The following is an 18,745-nucleotide window of genomic DNA, read 5'->3' as shown; positions in this document are numbered from 1 at the left end:
TGACCGGACTGCAAAAGTGCTCCCAACTGAATCATTTTCTTTACTCCAGCGAATGGGTGGAGGGGAGGGGAAGGTCAGGTGTGGTTACATGCTACCATTTTCTTATCAAGCCTTTAATCTTTGACTATGATATGGTCATGGAAACCCTAGTGGCACAGCGGTTAAGTGCTATGGCTGCTAACAAAAAGGTCAGCAGCTCCAGTCTACCAGGTACTCCTTAGAAACCCAATGGGGCAGTTCTACTCTGTCCTATAGGGTCACTATGAGTCAGAATTGACTTGACAGCAATTTTTTTCTTTTTTAATGAGCTGGTCAAAGCAACCAGTTACTTTAATGTCTGATCCTCAGTTTTCTAACCCATAAAAATTTGGTTTAATGCCTACCATTAATTGGATTGCTGTTAGGCACAAATAAGAGAATTTAGGTAAAATACTAATACAGTTTCTTTTTCTTCTGTCCCACGTGCCCCCCCAACACCCAAGTAACATTAGAAAGCCTCCAAGTAGGTTAGATAGAATTCCCATGGTGCTCAATCAAAACTAAGATATCTGACAGCACATTAAACCTCTCTATTTAGGTTTAGATACTTCCCAGGAGTGGAATGCCCCAGAAAATACCACAGACTAGGATACCCACCCACAGCCGTCGAGTCAATTCGGACTCATAGCGACCCTATAGGTCAGAGTAGAACCGCCCCATAGAGTTTCCAAGGAGCACCTGACGGATTCAAACTGCCAACCTTTTGGTTAGCAGCTGTAGCAATTAACCACTATGCCACCAGGGTTTCCACACACTAGGATACTGGGGTAAAATCCTACCTGTCTCTTAAAACACTGTCCAGTCCTTCCCTGTCTATCCTACCTGGTGTTGGTTGCTCCCTTATAACTATGCAAACCTTTATTTTACAATTTGATGGTGATCTTTTAAGGATCTAGTTCTCAAGATGGGAATTTTTCAACTTTGAAGGTATCATCATTTCCTATTATTGTGGTTTCATTTTGCGATGCCCAAAATTTTCACATACAAATATTGTAAAAAAATTTAGGTATTGAATTCTAAACAACTAAATCTTATCTATGGGATCTTTGAAAGCTTTATGGCGACCTGCCCACATTTCTGATCACTGAAAACACCCTAGTATGCGCCTCAGAAACGAGGATGGCAAGTCTTCATCTTATGTACTGTGGACGTGTTATCAGGAGGGACCAGACCCTGGAGAAGGATATCATGCTTGGTAATGTAGAAGGTCAATGAAAAAGAGGAAGACCCTCAATGTGATGGATTGATCCAGTGGCTACAACAACTGGCTCAAACATAGCAAGGATTGTGAGGATGGTGCAGGACGGAGCAGTGCTTCGTTCTGTTCTACATAGGGTCATTTTGACCTGGAATCAACTAAATGGCACCTATCGACAACATACTGCAACACCATTGGAGCCCATTGCTTTGGAGTCCCAGTCAAAGAAGGTCCCTCACCATTCTCCATGGCAAAGTTACAGTCAGCAAGAAAAAGACATGTCAACTAAGAATTATTACTTAGACTCTTAACATAGACTATAAATGGGATTGCTGACATTCTAGGATGAAGTAGAAATTTATGGAGTAGGTTTTTCTTTTATTAATAATTACAGTAACTTTTGATTACTCTGGCTTTACATTCCTAAGCATCTCTCCCTATCTCACTGTCAGATTTCCTTATTTGATCCCCAAGCAGAAATTGGATTATTTAGTAGGTTATTTCCCTAGGAACCTACGGGAAAAATCTATGGTTAGTCATTATTTATTTGTTTCACCTGAGTGGGGTTATTGTATCTTGATCTAAGGGGATAGCTGGCAAGTCCATAGCAGAATGAATTTTTGTTGGGGTAGAGGTTGTGACTCAGGGGGTGCTTTTTAATGCGGCCCAACTGCAGAGGTGTCAGGCTGGACTAAGTGACCTGCCTTCTTCAAACAGAAACAAAGAATTTGAATTTACCTAGTTTCTGTAGTGGGAGCCAGAGATGAATCTATTCAGTGACTAGTAATTGTCTTAGGTCAAGTTCCCTAGGAGTGGGGCCTGAAACAGGAATTTTTGTGAAGACAATTTAACAAGGAAGCACTCTCAGGAGAAGGAGAGGGAGGGAAGCTAAATAGAGGAGGAAAGACAGTAAGAATATGTTCTCAGCTGAGCCTAGCTTCAGCTTGTGTCCTATGGGGGAATTTTGGAGCATGAATTATACATTAAAGTTAGTCCCGGTTTGAGGCAAGGGAGCTGGCATTCTATATCCCCTAAGTCAGTCACTAGTAACTGGCTGCCTGGGGGCAGAGCAACCTCTCAAGTGAGGCAGCTTCTCTCAAGCTCTCCAGCTCTCTGGAGAAGGGGCAGCTGTGGGCCCTCAGCAGTGACACTCAATGCTGTTTGGGGGATGGACATGCTCTGTCAGTGAAGGGGATCTGGGTAGGATACCAATATCACTCACTACAGTAAGAAATGTCTTCCTCTTTTCACTCCATCGTAAGAATCAAGGAAAAAAAAAAGGAAAGTAAGTCAGTTTCCTTCTTTTATATAAGGGAAAAAGAAAATGAAACCGAATAAACAGTTTTCTTAGTTGGCATCCAGAGAAAGTTTTGGTTTTCAACTGCATTTGGAATCTTTTGGTTTGCTTGTAATTTGTGGTGAGATACTTACTTGTGAGACTTCCCAAAGCTTTCATGTAGGCTGCTTTCCACAAAACCATAGCAAGAATTAGTTGTATGCCAAAAATGTTAAAACAAACTTGCCCTGTGATATTTAACTTTGAACCTGCCAATCTGCATTTTTCATTTATCATTTCTCACTCATATGATCAGCATAGATTTTAGTTAAAACTTGCTTGGTTCAGAGAGGTCAGCAGGTAACCAAAGGCTGAAATTGGCTTGGAATGGAATGATAAATACCAACAGATACTCAGAGGATGATCAGCCTGTGGCTGACTCCAACAGGTAAAGAAAAGCCACCTCTCAGCTTTAGCCCCTATGTTGCCAGGAGAAGAGGAGCCCTGTGGCACAGTCATTAAAGTGCTGGGTTGCTAACTAAAGGGTTGGCATTTGGAACCCACCAGACACTCCTCATGAGAAAGATGTGGCAATCTGCTTCCGTAAAGATTTATAGCCTTGGAAACACTGTGTGGGCAGTTCTCCGCTGTCCGGTAAGTAGCTATGAGTCAGAACCGACTAGATTGTAGTGAGTTTGTTTTGGTTTTGTCATATGAGAGTGCAAACCAGTGATATTAGTCTTCAGTTTTTTAAGAGAAGATGGAAATTTGGGTTTTCTGTATTAATAATGCAATTTTAAAATGTTAGAATAAATTCAACTTTAAAATACTGTGAAGGCCAGGGCAATTTTAAGGCAGTGAAACTACCCTGTAGTATATTATGATAGTGGACATACAACATTACGCATTTGTCAAAACCCATAAACCAAAACCCGAACCAAACCCAGTGCCGTTGAGTCAATTCCGACTCATAGCGACCCTATAGGACAGAGTAGAACTGCAAAACAAAAAGCAAACCTAATGCAAACTATGGACTTTAACAATAATGTGTCAATATTGGTTCATCAATTATGGTATATGTGCCACAGGAATGGATGATGCTAATAGCAGGGGAAACTGGGCAGGGGAGAAGGAGTACACGGGAACTCTCCGTATTTTCTGCTCAATTTTTCTGTAAACTAAAACTGCCCTTAAAAAAAAAAAAAAGTGTACTGGATAGCCCCAAGCCACTGGATTTCCTTTGGAGGTGTGGATACATGCACGTTAGTAGACGTTAGGCTCCTGGAATACAAAACTTATTCTTATTTATCTTTTCATCATGCAGCGAGGAGAGCCTTGAATTTAATAGAAACTCAATAAATATATTAAATGGTTGACTGAAAAATTGTGAAGGCAGTTAGTATTAAAACCCAGTGCCATCGAGTCGATTCCTACTCATAGCAACCCTATAGGACAGGGTAGAACTGCCCCATAGAGTTTCCAAGGAGCACCTGGCAGATTAGAACTGCCGACCCTTTGGTTAGCAGCCATTTAGTAATTTTTAAAAAGAGGTACAATTGATTTGGAGTTCCTGGATAATGCGAACAGTTAATGCGCTCCTCTGATAACCAAGTTGGAGGTCCGCCTAGAGTCACCTTGAAAGAAGGGCCTAGCAATTTACTTCCAAAAAGCCAACCACTGAAAACTCTTTGGAGCACAGCTCTGCTCTGACACACATGGGGTTTCCATGAATTGGATTTGACTCAGTGGCAACTGCTACAATTGTGCCAGTACAGATCACTATACTAGGGCTGGGGTAGGAGGGACAGTTAGCATGATTCATTCGGGGGGAGTACATTTTAAAAGGAATTAAAATGTATGTAAATAATAGAGTAGACAATAAGAAAAATGAAATGTTACCTTTCCTACAGAGTTGCTCGCTAGTCCATAATGTCTTTGAGATGAGAATATTTGCCCCTGTCAGATTCGGCTTTCCTATAACTCCTCGTGTCTTGGGCACCACTACCACCACTTTTTTTTTTTTTTTAATATAAGCAAATTGTCTGGGGTCAATTTGAGTAAAAAACCAAACAAAATAAAACTTTTATTTGGTCTTTAAAAATTAAAGATGCTTAAAAAAAAAAAAAATTTTTTTTTTTTTATGTGACTGTTGTATCAGTCACATAATGTATACACAATATGTGACTGATACAACAGAATACAACTCAGGGCAGCAACATGAATACGGGAATTACGCAGGATAACAAACTTAGTGAACTATGAAAGGGCCTAACTTGTCAACGAGGCTGAGTTTTGACTAAATGACATGTTGTTGTGAAACCCATCTACAAGTTAAGCAAGAAAATTTCCCCGGGAGTCAAATCTGTTTACAGATGACAATTTTATAAAACTGTGCCAGTCATGTGCAGCAGAACTGATATGTCCTGATGGGAAATGACCATTCAAAATAGAAGTCTAAAATAGACATAATGTTGCTTTGCATTTTGAAGACATAGCTAAGAACCTATAAAACAAACTTTGTGAAAAAATATAATCATTTGGAGTATTTTCTGTTGCAGCTGAGGACAGCAGAGGTTTAAATAGTACCTTCTTACTGCTTTCGTGGTGTTGATGAATATTTTAACACTACTGAATAACTTTTGGACTTAGTGCCCAATAGAGACATAACCACAGGAAATGACTCATTTTTATGTGTTGAAAAATTCTTGAAAATTTTAATGCAGACTAGTCGCAAATAGTAAGTGTGACTTCAAATGGTTCTCTTGTGAGTACAACTGGTACTTGGTGTTAACAGTAGTTTAGGATGAAGTTTAAATCCAGGGTGGCGTTGCTTTTCCGGAACCTGGAACTCTACTCTTCCCATTATATCATTCACAGAAATCACATTGCGCTAGGAAGTTAAAAATTTAGCCTAACATAAATGTCGTAATTAGCTCCAGGGAACCAGTCATCCTCCTGTGCCTGAACCACAGACAGTGCAATACTTTGCTTAATGAAAAAAATGGCCAATATCTAGAGTGCTATAGAAAATACAAATGAGGCATCTTAGCCATTCATTACTTGGTGCAAAAGATATTTTTTCATTTGTTGAAAAAAAAAAATGGACTGGACTATGTTATTCAAAGGGAAATTCTAGTAATAGCTTGTGGTAAAGATTAGATCAAAAGTTAGCCTTTTTGTTTGTTATTATAACCCATCTAAATACTTTAAATATTCCTTTATAGCAGTATTCATTTGTAGGTTCCCAAATAAGTTATTTAATTTTCTCTTAAAAAAAAATAATGTCTTTGAAACACTGATTTGGCAAGGAATAGTATGACCCACTTTCGTAAACTCAGATTGGTCTCTGTCCCCCTAAGTAAAAATATGGCCTAAACTACTGCCCCAAAATTAGGGAACTAAAGACTGAATTTCAAAAATAGTTTTCTGGTTTCAGACGGTTTGAAAATGAACTAAAATTGTTTAAGATGCTACTTCTAATTAATATTACTGGCCTGAGTACAGAAATGAGGAGCAATTGTCCTGATGATAAAAAACAGTTATGAAAATTCTGTTTGGAAGAACACATGTTTGTGACCAGCTATGATTATGAGTTAAACATCATTCCCAGTTAAAAAAAGTACACACACACACACACACGACTGACATCTTTATACCGTACACCACAAACATGATACAAGATCTGACATTGCCAAGTTTCTGGTTCCTAATCAGAGAACTCAATTAACGTACTTGTTTGTCATGGAACACACAATGTAGATTAGTAAAAATAGGTATACTTTAATTATATTTCAGGCAACTGATTTTCCTTACTCCAAATGGCTTCTTTGTTGTTGTTGTTATTGTTGGCTTCCTGGCTCCTCTCAACATCTGAGTTGCAATGCTCGGTCCAAATTACGTGTCTTTAATTGGTCCTATAAAATTGCCTTAGGTTCTTTCTGGAAAACATCTGATGAAGTATGAATAAATGGATAAGTGGGTAGACTGGAGAAAAAGACTCTCAAAAAATTCTCAAGCAGGAATGACTCTCAAACCACAAAAAGATGTTCAGGAAATGTAAATTATTTGTATATTTGTTAATCCCCACTTAATTTCTATTTTTAGTTTACAATTCTATCATTGTAAAGGATGCTTAAACTCAGTCAGCTTAAGATTTCCCCTTTTCTGCAGGGCTTGTGACTAAGTTCTGAAGAGCTTACTTAGAGCCAGGCATTGAGTTGGAAAAACACATCCAGTTCTCACATCATTTGTCCTTACAGATTTTTACCAAGACCTTTATGGTCCAGCCTCAATGTCAGTCATTCATTGAGTGAACTGCCTCTTACCTAAAGACTGGTGGATCTTTTCACAGATTCTGGGCCCCATCTGAGTCATTTTTCTGCTTCTGGGTCATCATGGGTTATGGTAATCTTGTAAGTTGTCCATGGCCCTCTCTTGTCTTAACTACCACATTGTCATTCCTTCTCTGTGGTTCTGTTCCTTCCCCTGCAGGGTACAGGTTCTTTCTACTCCCCTAAATCTTTCTGGACTGTTTTCACCTCATTATCATTCTTCGCAGGAAGCAGGGCATAGAGCCCCTCTTTCTGGAATACCCACTTAGCTATTTTCATCATATCTTCTCTTTCTTACATCTTCCTCAGCCTGGAGAAACATTTTCTAGTGTATAGAAAATGTTCTCCTCCAACATTGTTCTTCATACATTTTGGACGAGCCCCAAACTATCTCTTTCACCTACATCACTGAGGATTTCAGAACTAAAGCAATAGCTCTCAGGATATTTCAACATTCTACCAAGCCACATTTCCCGCCCCCCCCCCCCGCCCCAAAGGCAATAAACACAGAGTTGTAATTGCTTAAATGAGGTACAGATATGAAGAGACAGGAATGACAGTTTGGAAGAAACACCATGAGAGTAAAAAGAGAAATCTGCTAATATTTCAAATATATCAGTGGGGCATGGGAAAGAAGAGAGAAATCGAGAGGGAGTTGTAGGACAAAAGGCAAAGCTGAGAACCATTTTTCTAGGAAAGAGCATTTAAAAATCACTCCGAACCAAACCCATTGCCATCGAGTCGTTTCTGACTCATAGCAATCCTATAAAACAGAGTAGAACTGTCCCCCAGGGTTTCCAAGGAACAACTGGTGGATTTGAACTGCCGACCTTTTAGTTAGCAGCCAAGCTCTTTATCCGCTGCATCACCAGGGCTCAAAAAAAAAAAAAAAAAAATCACTCCAGGTGGTTTAAATAACTAATCAAAGGGCACATTTTCCAAATATTCTGGATGCTGATCTTTCGTTGGCCTTTTCTGGGACACCTGCATATCCAGAGCTTAACTCATTCTACAGTATTGTTACAATTACAAGTCAAAGGATGTAATTGTGACTTGTCTTCCTTGAAAAAATTTTTTTCTAAAACCTCCTAAGTACTTTCTCAGTGAATTACTCATTTGATTGCCAACACACACTCCCTAGTCAGTGTACCTGAGATGCCTCATGGAAATGAATTCCTTTGGTGACTTCCTTCTACTGCCAGGTTTTTGTTGCTTAAGTGGTGAGTGTGATGATTTCTCTCTACCCATCTACCTACCCACCTACCGATTTACCCACCCAGCATATGAGGGCATCTACTATGTGCAAGGCAGTAGGAATATAAATAGTAATAAAATACTATCACCCCCTCTAATTACTCAGTCTATTGGGGTTGGCAGACCTGCACATGGACAAAAAATTACAATACAGTATGGTAAGGGCTCTAATAGAACACTGGCAAAGGGTCTTAGAAAATCTTTGGGAAGTGGTACCTACCTCTGTTTTCCCTACTTAAAAGATACCAAAAGAACCAAAATAGCCAATTATTCTATCTCTAGCCACCAGTAGGGCCCCTATACTCATTGCCCTGGCAATTGCAGCCTTTCTAACAGTATTTTATCCTTGTCAACTTCCTAGCATTTTTCCTTCCTTCCTTTTTTCTTTCTTTCTTTCCTTCCTTCCTTCTTTCTTTCTATCCTTCCTTCCTTCTTTAAGTTTGAATTTCAGATGCAGGAGATTGAGTTACTCATGCCCCTCAGTTTACAACTCATAATCACCTTAAGTTCCTGCAATTAACTGCCTAGTCACTTGGTGAGGCTAGGCCTGAGTAGGAGCCAGGAGCACATGGAAATTGGAACAGTAACTCTATATGAGAAAATTAGTCTCTTCCATTGCATATTGCTTACTTGCTTGATTCTGTTGATTTACAACTTTATTCCATAAAGGATCAGAGACAAATGAGAGTAAATTATATCAGCAACGATCCTTCGTGGGTTTTCCTTTTTGCCTTGGTTTGAAAAACCTGAAAAGAATACATACCTTACAAAGACCATGAATGTTGAACTGCTTTTGACAGAAACTTCCATTTCTGAAAATCTGGAATGTTTCTAACTGTAAGAAGATTATCAGCTTAATTAGTAGATTTTGAAGTTAAGTAGCTCTGCCTTTCCTTTCCTTTCTAGGTCCCCATTCTCCCTCTCTCTCTCTCTTTTTTTTTTTTTTTTTTAGGGGGGAGGCATTTCTTCACCTTCAGAAATTGCCAGTCTGTGCTTTGAACAGGATTATGTCACTACTACCTCTGTCTTTGAAAAAATAGCACGCCCATGTGAGTTCCTTTAGTGACTTCAGTTCAGGAAGTGAATATTTTTCTAGAAAGTGATGTTGCTTCCTTTTTTTGAGGTGTCATGGAAAGTCCAACTAAAGGAAAATGAAAAGTAATGGAACAGCTTTCAATTTAACAAACATTTGTTATATCATAGTTACTTGTTTACATGCCTATGACTCTTATGAACTTGTAAGACAGAGGACTGTGGGAAAAGGAAAGTAAGCTTTGGTGTCAAGTAGCTTATAACCTAAAACAAGTTAGTTGGACTATCTGAGCCTCAGTTTTCTTATCTGTGAAAACCAGGAGTAATAGTGACCTTGTGCCTTCCTGTTTCATTTGTACATGGCGTTTCCCTCCACCCAGCAAATGCCTCCTTTCCTTTCTCTCTCCTTTCCACTTAATCTGAATCCTAGTCACCCAAGACCAAGTTCTAGTCACCACTTTCAGGGTTGCTCCAATCCACTGTGGTTGTGAACTCTTTATAGTGATTACTCTCTATACTACTCAGAAGGTCTCTGGGTGGTACAAACAGTTTACATACAACTACTAACTTAAGGGTTGGTGGTTTGAACTCAGCCAGTGGCACCGCAGAAGAATAAAAAGCCTGGTAATTTGCTTCCATAAAGATTACAGCCAAGAACCTATGGAGCACAGTTCTATGCTGTAACATATGGGGTCACCATAAGTCAGAAGTGACTCAATAGCAACGGGGTTATATAACTCAGTCAACACTTAATCATTCACTATTTTTGTGAGACATTGTTCTCCAGGAGAAAGAAAAAAAAAAAAAAAGCCAAAGAAGTAGGTTTAAACCAAACCATGTTGATTTACCAAATCTCTGGTTCAAGCCTCCATTTAAGCTTTCATCCTTCATCAGGAAAATAGACTCCCTTGGAACTTCTTAGATATTCATTTGTACATTCTCTGTCCATTCATCTAGTTTCGGTTTAGGAGAATAAATAAACACAGGTGAAAATGCTACTGGACACTACTATTTCCCCTGGGGCATGACCCTGCTGACTCCGACCATTTTCCTCCCCTCCCACTGGGCCAGAAGAAGCATGGCTTTTCCTCAAACAACTGAGATCAGCACCCTCCTTCTTGCTGAATGACAAATCGTTACAGGGATTTCTCACTAGCAGTGCAGAGTGTTTGGCTAACACAAGGCCCAAGTTGAAACCTCTTGCTTAGAGTGTTTTCAACAGATCACTTGCCTCCAGCAATAACCTTCTCCAAATCATGCCTAACACTATGACCAACATTGTTTCTTGCTTCTAATACTTTCACCAGACTCTGATTCCAATGTTCTATCTCATATTTACATGTATATTCTTATTTATAGGTCCCACTTTGAGGTTTAGAAAATAGAATTCTTAGAATATGGTTCCAGCTTTCAAGGAAATTTCCATTCTTTTAAGAAGGCAGAACCACAAAATAAAAAGTACCAGTAACTAGTTGCTGTCAAGATGGCCCCAACTCATGGCGACCCCATGTGTGTCAGAGTAGAACTGTCAATTTTCAGCGGCTGACTTTTTGGAAATAGATCACTAGGTCTTTCTTCTGAGGCATTTCTGGGTAGACTTGCACCACAAACCTTTCAGTTAGCAGCCAAGGGTGTTAACCTTTTGAACCACTTAGAGATCCTTAACAAAACCTATACCCATTACAACAACCTAGAAGACTGTAAATAAAAAATGCCAGGCTGATTAATACAAATAAATGCATTGTATCATTTCAGAGCAATTTAGGGCCAGGAAGGCAGCGAAATCTCTGACATCATATAACATGTTTGACCTTAGCAGACAATTCTACCCATTCTCATTTTTAAAATAATATATTTGCTAAAGTCCTAAGGAATATATTATCTGGAGTTGGACGGGAGGAGGGGAGGACTTGATAGGCCTGCAGGAGAATGTTCTGAGTGTGGTGAAGTCAACTTTCTGCAACTCTGCAGGTTGTGAGTCCATGGTTACGGTGTTGCATAGTTTAGTCCATGTGGGCATGCACAGAGCGTCATCAGTATAGAGTCATGTGCTTCCAGCTCACGATAAGTCCCAAGTAAAGTGGAAGCAACAACAGAGGTGGTAAAGCCCCAAAGATGGCTCACTCATCAGGAGAGTGAAATTGAGGTCAGTCAGTTTCCTTTATCTCACTCCCCCCGCCCCCAACTTCCTCTTGGCTAATAGAATCGCATAACATATAGGGTTTGAGCAGGGAAAGGACTGGAAGTGTTGGCATAGAAGAAAGAATACTGGAAAGGGGGTTAAAAGGAATAGGTTCTGATTCTGGTCTTGATGTATACTGAGATTCCTGGCCAATCTCTTTATTTCACTGGACCTTAGCTTTGCCACCTGCAAAATAGATGATTGGGTGAGATGGGTGAGAAAATTACTACAGGCTATACTTAAGATAAAAGGAAATTTTAACATTCAAGAATATCTCCTAATAGAAGAGAACTAGAATACATAATTCTAAATCAGTAGGGAGGAGAAAAGAAATGCAGAAAATCAGTGCAACAGAGGCAGGAAAGGATTGTTTTAAAAATTATAGAAAAAGCAGAACAAATAAAACAAGATGTAAAACTCTAAATTATTAATAATAACAGTAAGCATAAATAGCATAAAGTTGCCAGTTAAAAAGCAGGCATTCTTATATTGGACAAAGAAAATGAGCAAAAAACCCACAGAAAGGTTGGCAGCAAAAATTTGGAATATAAGTATATTTCTCACAAATCTAGCCAAAAAAACTGGTGTCACTGTATTGACATTAAACAAATAATGCAAAGGCATTATTTGCAATAAAGAGGATCACTAGATAATATTCAATCAATTAATAAAAAATGACAGCAATTTGAAAAGTACCTACCTGATAACATAGCTTCAAAATATGCAAAGAAAAATTGACAGAACTGCAGAGAGATTGACAAATCTACAACTTCAGTGAGAAATTTTTAACAACCTATTCTGTTATTAAGGAGCCCTGGTGACACAGTGGCTAAAGCATTCAACTGCTAACCGAAAGGTTGGTGCTTAGAAGCCACCACAGGCTCCAGGAGACAAAAATGTTGCGGTCCACTTCCAAAAAAGATTTACAGCTTTGGAAGCCCTATGGGATGGCTATGAGTTGGAATTGACTTGATGGCAGTGGGTTTGGTTTTTGGTTTAATTCTGTTGTTTATAAACAAGGAAGAAAAAGATTAGTAAAAATATATACATTTATTCAATAGTCAACAAATGATTATGAAGAATCTGTCATATGCCAGACACTCTTCAATGAAATACATCATTGAAAAAAATAGAGACAAAGATCCTTGTTCTCATTTAATTTACATTATAATGAGAGTTAAGGGCCAGACATAATGAAAATAATAAATACTTTACGTAGTATGTTAAAAGAACCAGAGGAGGGGGAAAAGATGAAGAGCAGAATAAAAGGGATAGGGAGTATCAGGGCCATAGAATAAGGTCATAATATTAATTAAATGGAGTGGCCAAGTATTGCTTTCATTGAAAAGATGAGATTTGGGGAGGAAAATAAGACAGTAAGTCAAGAAAACGTCTAGCCCAAGGGGCAGCAAACTTTTTCAGTAAAGGATCATATAGTAAATATTTTAGGTTTTATGAGCGATATTGCAACTGCTCAACTCTGCAATTGTAGTGCAAAAGTGACCATAGGCAATAAGTTAAAAAATGGGCATGGCTGGGTCCAAATAAAACATTACTTACAAAAATAGTTTGAGGGGCATAGTTTGCTGATCCCTGATTTAGAAGAAGGGTATTCCAAATGTGGGGACATAGACAGTGGAGAATCCCAAAGGAGGGAGTGTGCTGGTATCATCTGGGGGACAGGAAGACATGAAGTCATTGCGAGTCTGGTCATGTAGACCCTGGAAACAAATTTTACTTTTACTATGAACGAAAGGGAGAGCCATTGCATGGTTTTAGAATGACACGATCTGACTTACGTTTTAAAAGGATCACTTGACTGCTGGATTGAGAATAAATTGTATAGGTGATAAGGACAGTAGTAGAAAGACCATTAGAAAACTGTGGAAATAATCCAAGTGAGAGATAATGGTAGCTTGAACAAGGTGGTAGTATTGTAGACAGTTACAAGTGGTCTGATTCTGAATACAATTTGAAGGCATAGCCAAAAGTGTTTTCTGATGGATTAGATGTTAAGGTATAAAATAAAGAAGTCAAGGATGACTACAAAGTTTTTGCCTTGAACAACTAGAAGAATGGGGTTTTTATCAACTGAGATGAGTAGGTTATGTGTGAAATATGTTTCGTGAGGTTAAGTATAGGGGGAAGTGACAGAGTTCAACTTTGAATATGTTAAGTTTATATATTAGATATCTAAGTGGATGTGTTGAGTAAACAGTTGAGTATATGAGCCTGGGATTTGGAAGAGTGGTTTTGGCTACAGATTTGAGAGTCATTGACATACAGATGGAATGTAAAGTCTTGAGACTGGATATAATTAATAAGGAATGACAATAGATAGGGAATAGAAGAGGACCACAAATAGAGACTTGGGACACTCCAATGTTAAGAAGTTATACAGAAAAGGAGGGACCAGAAAATGATATTAAGAAGGAGATACTGAGCTAGGTAGAAATAAAAGCAAGACAGTGTGATATTCAGCAAGCCATGTGAAGAAAGTATATCAAAGAGAATCAATTGTGTCAAATGCTGCTGATAAGTAAGATGAGAATTCAAGTTTGTCCATTGGATTTATTAATGTGGAGATCACTGGTGACCTTTACATAAGCAGTTTCAGTGGAATGGTAAGGGTAAATCCTAACTGAAGTAATTTAAGAGGAAAGGAATTAGGGAGGAGAACAGATAACTATTTTAAGGAATTTTGCTACAGAGGGAAGCAAATGAATGGAGGTGTAGCTGAAAGAGGAATCTGAAGATTTGTTTTAAAAATCAGTAATAGAAAAATAACAGCATATTTGTATGCAAAATGACTGACCCATCACACATTTTGCAAATATCGATTATTTGAACGAGAGAAGGGAGAAACCCTGGATCAATGTCCATGAAGCTAGGATCAAGTGTACAAGTAAAGAAATTAGTCTTTTATAGGAACATAGATAATTCACATATGGTAACAACAGAAGGAAAAAGGAAATGCTGCATATGATCACAAGTGGGTAGATGTGGAAGTTCTCTTCCTACTGATGCAACTTTCTCAGTGATAGGAAGTAAGGTCATCAGCCTAGAGTGAGAACGGGGGAGGAAATGTTAGAACGCCTGATGAGAGGAGATAGCGTGAAACAGTCCGGTCATCTCAGAGAGTGGGAATATATTATGAATATAAAGTACATTTGATGGCAACATTAAGGGCCCATGTGAGGCTCATGGTCGTACATTTGAAAGGATATTAATAACATGATCATGAGTTTTTCTCAGCCATATTAAGCTACATAGGTGTTGATAGAGAATAGACAGAAACTTGTATTTAAATGGGATTGTGGTTTTGCCAGGTGAACATGACAACAAGAAGGAGGGCTAGGTAATCAATCAATGCTGTACAAAGCAATTATGATGATTGACCATGGGCACAGAGGGAGTAATAATTCTAGAATCCCAAAGAACAGTGAAAGGGTGGTAAGATCAAGGGATTAGAGGTTCTTGTATAAAGCCCAAGCATTGTTGGGTACTATTGACAATGAGCAGGAAACACAGGAGATGATGGTTAGATATTGGCTTGCATGAAATTGAGATTATGAAAGGGCTGCGGCTGCTGTCACTGCTAATGAAAAGGTGAGTGATTTGGCTGTCGCAATGAAAGGTTGATTTAGGGTGGAAGACAAGATAATTTCCTTGGAAGAGAGGAGCTCAAAATCCTGAGAGGCAAAAGAATTGTAAGGATCATCTATGTTCATATTGAAATTTCTAAGAATTAAGGTAGAACTAGTAATACTGGAAAGAATGGCATTGATCCACTCATCGTGAATGAAAGGACCTGGAGATTGATAAATTATAACAACAATGACGATTACTTTAAGATATAATCTAATGATGTTTCTAGTTATCAATTGCTGTATAACAAGCTATGCCAAAATCTAGTAGTTTAAAACGACAATCCTTTATGTCACTTGTGAACCTGAAATTTGGGCAGGACTTGGTGGGGAAGGCTCCTCTCTGCTTCATGTGGCATCAGCTGGGGCTTCTTGACTGGGGGCTGGAGAATTCACTTTCAAGATGGGTCATTCACATGGCTGGCAAGTAGATACTGGCTGGCATATTGGCTGGGGGCTCAGCTGGGCTAAAGGCTGGGAGTCTCTGTTCCTCTCTTTTTGGCCCCCTCTCTATTGGCTGCATATTGGCTGGGTTCTAAAAGTCAGAGTCCCAAGAAAGAAAAAGTGAAATCTGCTGGTTTCATAAGACCTTGATATGGAAACAATCACAGCATCACATCCACTGAATTCTATTGGTCAAACCATCTCAGAAGCATAATTCAAGGGAGAGGACATAGACTCCGCCTCTCAATAAAAGGAATATCAAAGAATTTTGGAACTACATTTTATAACTGTTATAACATGAGATACAGAGTTGGTGGGTGTCTTAGTTATCTAGTGCTGCTATAACAGAAATATCACAAGTGGGTGGCTTTAACAAAGAGAAATTTATTCTCTTGCAGTAGTTTAGGAGGCTAGAAGTCTGAATTCAGGGTGCCAGTTCCAGGGGAAGGCTTTCTCTTTCTGTCGGCTCTGGGGGAAAGTCCTTGCCATCAATCGTCCCCTGATCTAAGAGCTTCTCAGCACAGGGACCCTGGGTCCAAAGGACATGTTCCCCTCCTGGTTCTTCACTCTTGGTGGTGTGAGGTCCCCTTATCTCTCTGCTCCATTATCTCTTTTATATCTCAAAAGAGATTGACTCAAGACATGGTCTAATCTTGTAGATTGAGTCCTCCTCTTTAACATAACTGCCTCTAATTCGGCCTCATTAATTATAGAGGTAGGATTTATAAAACATAGGAAAATCACATCAGATGACAAAATGACAATCACACAATACTGGGAATCATGGCCTAACCAAGTTGACACATATTTTGGGGGGATACAATTCAATCCATAACAGAGGGATTGTTAGAGAAAGGATAATAATTATCTGAAAGCAACAAGGGGGAGCCTTGTGGACACATACCTGCCTCTATCCCAGTGTATGAAAACAGCAAAAGATAAGACAGCTACCACTTGAATGGGCTTCCGGGGAAGCAGTGTCCTCAGGGTGAGCCAAATTGCTCTTAGAAGAAAGTAAAAGGAATATTCAGGGAAGAAATTTAAGAATATAAGGAATTTTGCAGATCATGACTATGAATTACATAGGACACAGTGGAAGGATTTTGAGATTTGGGAAAAAGTAGGAAAAAGAGACAAATTAGGTAATATGTGTAGCCTAGTGGGGATTGGAGCCCTGGTGGTGCAGTGGCTAAGAGCTATGGCTGCTGATAAAAAAAAAGTCGGCAGTTCGAACCCAACAGCCATTCCTTGGAAACCTTATGGGGCAGTTCTACTCTGTCCTATAGGGTCGCTGTGAGGGCAGTGGATTTGACTTGGGTTTGGTTTCATGGGGATTAGAAGGAGCCATGGTGGGGCACTAAGTGCTTGGCTGCTAATCAAAAGGTCGGCAGTTCCAACCCACCAGCCTCTCTGCAGGAGAAAGATTAGCAGTCTGCTTCCACAAAGACTACAGCCAACCTTGGAAAGCCTATAGGCCAGTTTCAGAAGAGGGCATGGAACCAGGGATATCACTGCTGATGTCCGATAGGTCCTGGCTGAAAGCAGAGAATACCAGAAGGATGTTTACCTGTGTTTTATTGACTATGCAAAGGCGTTCGACTGTGTGGATCATAACAAATTATGGATAACATTGCAAAGAATGTGAATTCCAGAACACTCAATTGTGCTCATGAGGAACCTTTACATAGATCAAGAGGCAGTTGTTCATACAGAACAAGGGGATACTGATTGGTTTAAAGTCAGGAAAGGTGTGCATCAGGGTTGTATTTTTTCACCATACCTATTCAATCTGTATGCTGAGCAAATAATTGAAAAGCTGGACTATATGAAGAAGAACAGGGCATCAGGATTGGAGGAAGACTCATTAACAACCTGCACTATGCAGATGACGCAGCCTTGCTTGCTGAAAGTGAAGAGGACTTGAAGCACTTACGAATGAAAATCAAAGACCACAGCCTTCAGTATGGATTACACCTCAACATAAAGAAAACAAAAATCCTCACAACTGGACCAATGAGCAATGTCATGATAAACAGAGAAAAGATTGAAGTTGTCACGGATTTCATTTTACTTGGATCCACAATCAACAGCTATGGAAGCAGCAGTCAAGAAATCAAAAGACGCATTGCATTGGCCAAATCTGCTGCAAAAGACCTCTTCAAAGTGTTGAAGAGCAAAGATGTCACCCTGAAGACTAAGGTGCACCTGACCCAGGGAATGGTATTTTCAATCGCATCATATGCATGTGAAAGCTGGACAATTAATAAGGAAGACCAAAGAAAAACTGACCCCTTTGAATTGTGGTGTTGGCAAAGAATATCGAATATACCATGGACTGCCAAAAGAATGAACAAATCTGTCTTAGAAGAAGTATGACCAGAATGCTCCTTAGAAGCAAGGATGGCGAGACTGCATCTTACATACTTTGGATAGGTTGTCAGGAGGGATGAGTCCCTGGAGAAGGACATCATGCTTGGCAGAGTACAGGGTCGGCAGAAAAGATGAAGACACTCAATGAGGTGGATTGACACAGTGGCTGCAACGATGAGCTCAAGCATAACAACAATTGTAAGTATGGCTCGCAGGACGGGGCAGTGTTTTGTTCTGTTGTGCATAGGGTCGCTATGAGTCGGAACTGACTCAACGGCACCTAACAACAACAACAGCATAGGGTCGCTATGAGTCGGAATAACTTGACAGCAGCGGGTTTAGTGGGGATTACAGTACAGGAGATATAGAGTGATTTGAGAATCTGGGGATGTATTAGCCGCTACTGAACAGGAATAAAGAGCACAATGAGATTGTTGTTGTTGTTAGGGTCGCTGAGGGTCTTCCTCTTTTCCGCTGACCCTGTACTCTGCCAAGCATGATGTCCTTCTCCAGGGACTGATCCCTCCTGACAACCTATCCAAAGAATGCATAGCATAAGGTCTACAAGTGTTACTTATTTATTGTTGTTGATATTATTGTTGACATATATAAAATTGGCACAGGAATGATAAAAACCTATCAACCTATCTCATGATTGTGATTGTCTTTGGAGAGGGCTGCACAGAACATTTCAACTGGACCCGTAATATTTTATTTCTTTAAAAAAATGCTTGAATCTAGCATGCTGAATCTCAGAGGGGGATACACAGATACTGTGGATACAAATACTCCTAGCATTCCATGCTAACATTTGTGACACCCTCCAATGTTGTAAAGAACAGAATTCAACCCCAGGACTTTTCCTGTTTCTTAAAAAATGGCTTCGTGTCCTCCTTCTTGCTTTCTAAAAATTGGAGAAGCAATTACATCACATGTTTGGCTGATCAGCAAATAAGTAACCAGGGACCATTT

The 18,745-nt window shown here is 39.4% G+C and overlaps 1 long non-coding RNA gene across 1 annotated transcript; it reads right to left on the bottom strand.

Moving 5' to 3' along the window:
- Nucleotides 1-570: 570 nt before the first annotated feature.
- Nucleotides 571-14,403, bottom strand: LOC111750934 (uncharacterized). The gene is made up of 2 exons (XR_002785999.2): nt 6,839-14,403; nt 571-6,462 (listed from the first exon to the last, which is right to left on the bottom strand). It is a non-coding gene; the product is annotated as an uncharacterized LOC111750934 (long non-coding RNA).
- Nucleotides 14,404-18,745: the final 4,342 nt, after the last annotated feature.

The sequence above is a fragment of the Loxodonta africana genome, chromosome 25 (assembly GCF_030014295.1).
Source record: "Loxodonta africana isolate mLoxAfr1 chromosome 25, mLoxAfr1.hap2, whole genome shotgun sequence".
Lineage (NCBI taxonomy): Eukaryota > Metazoa > Chordata > Mammalia > Proboscidea > Elephantidae > Loxodonta > Loxodonta africana.
The sequence above is the reverse complement of the archived record's forward strand: the minus strand, read 5'-3'. Positions and strand labels throughout refer to the sequence as shown.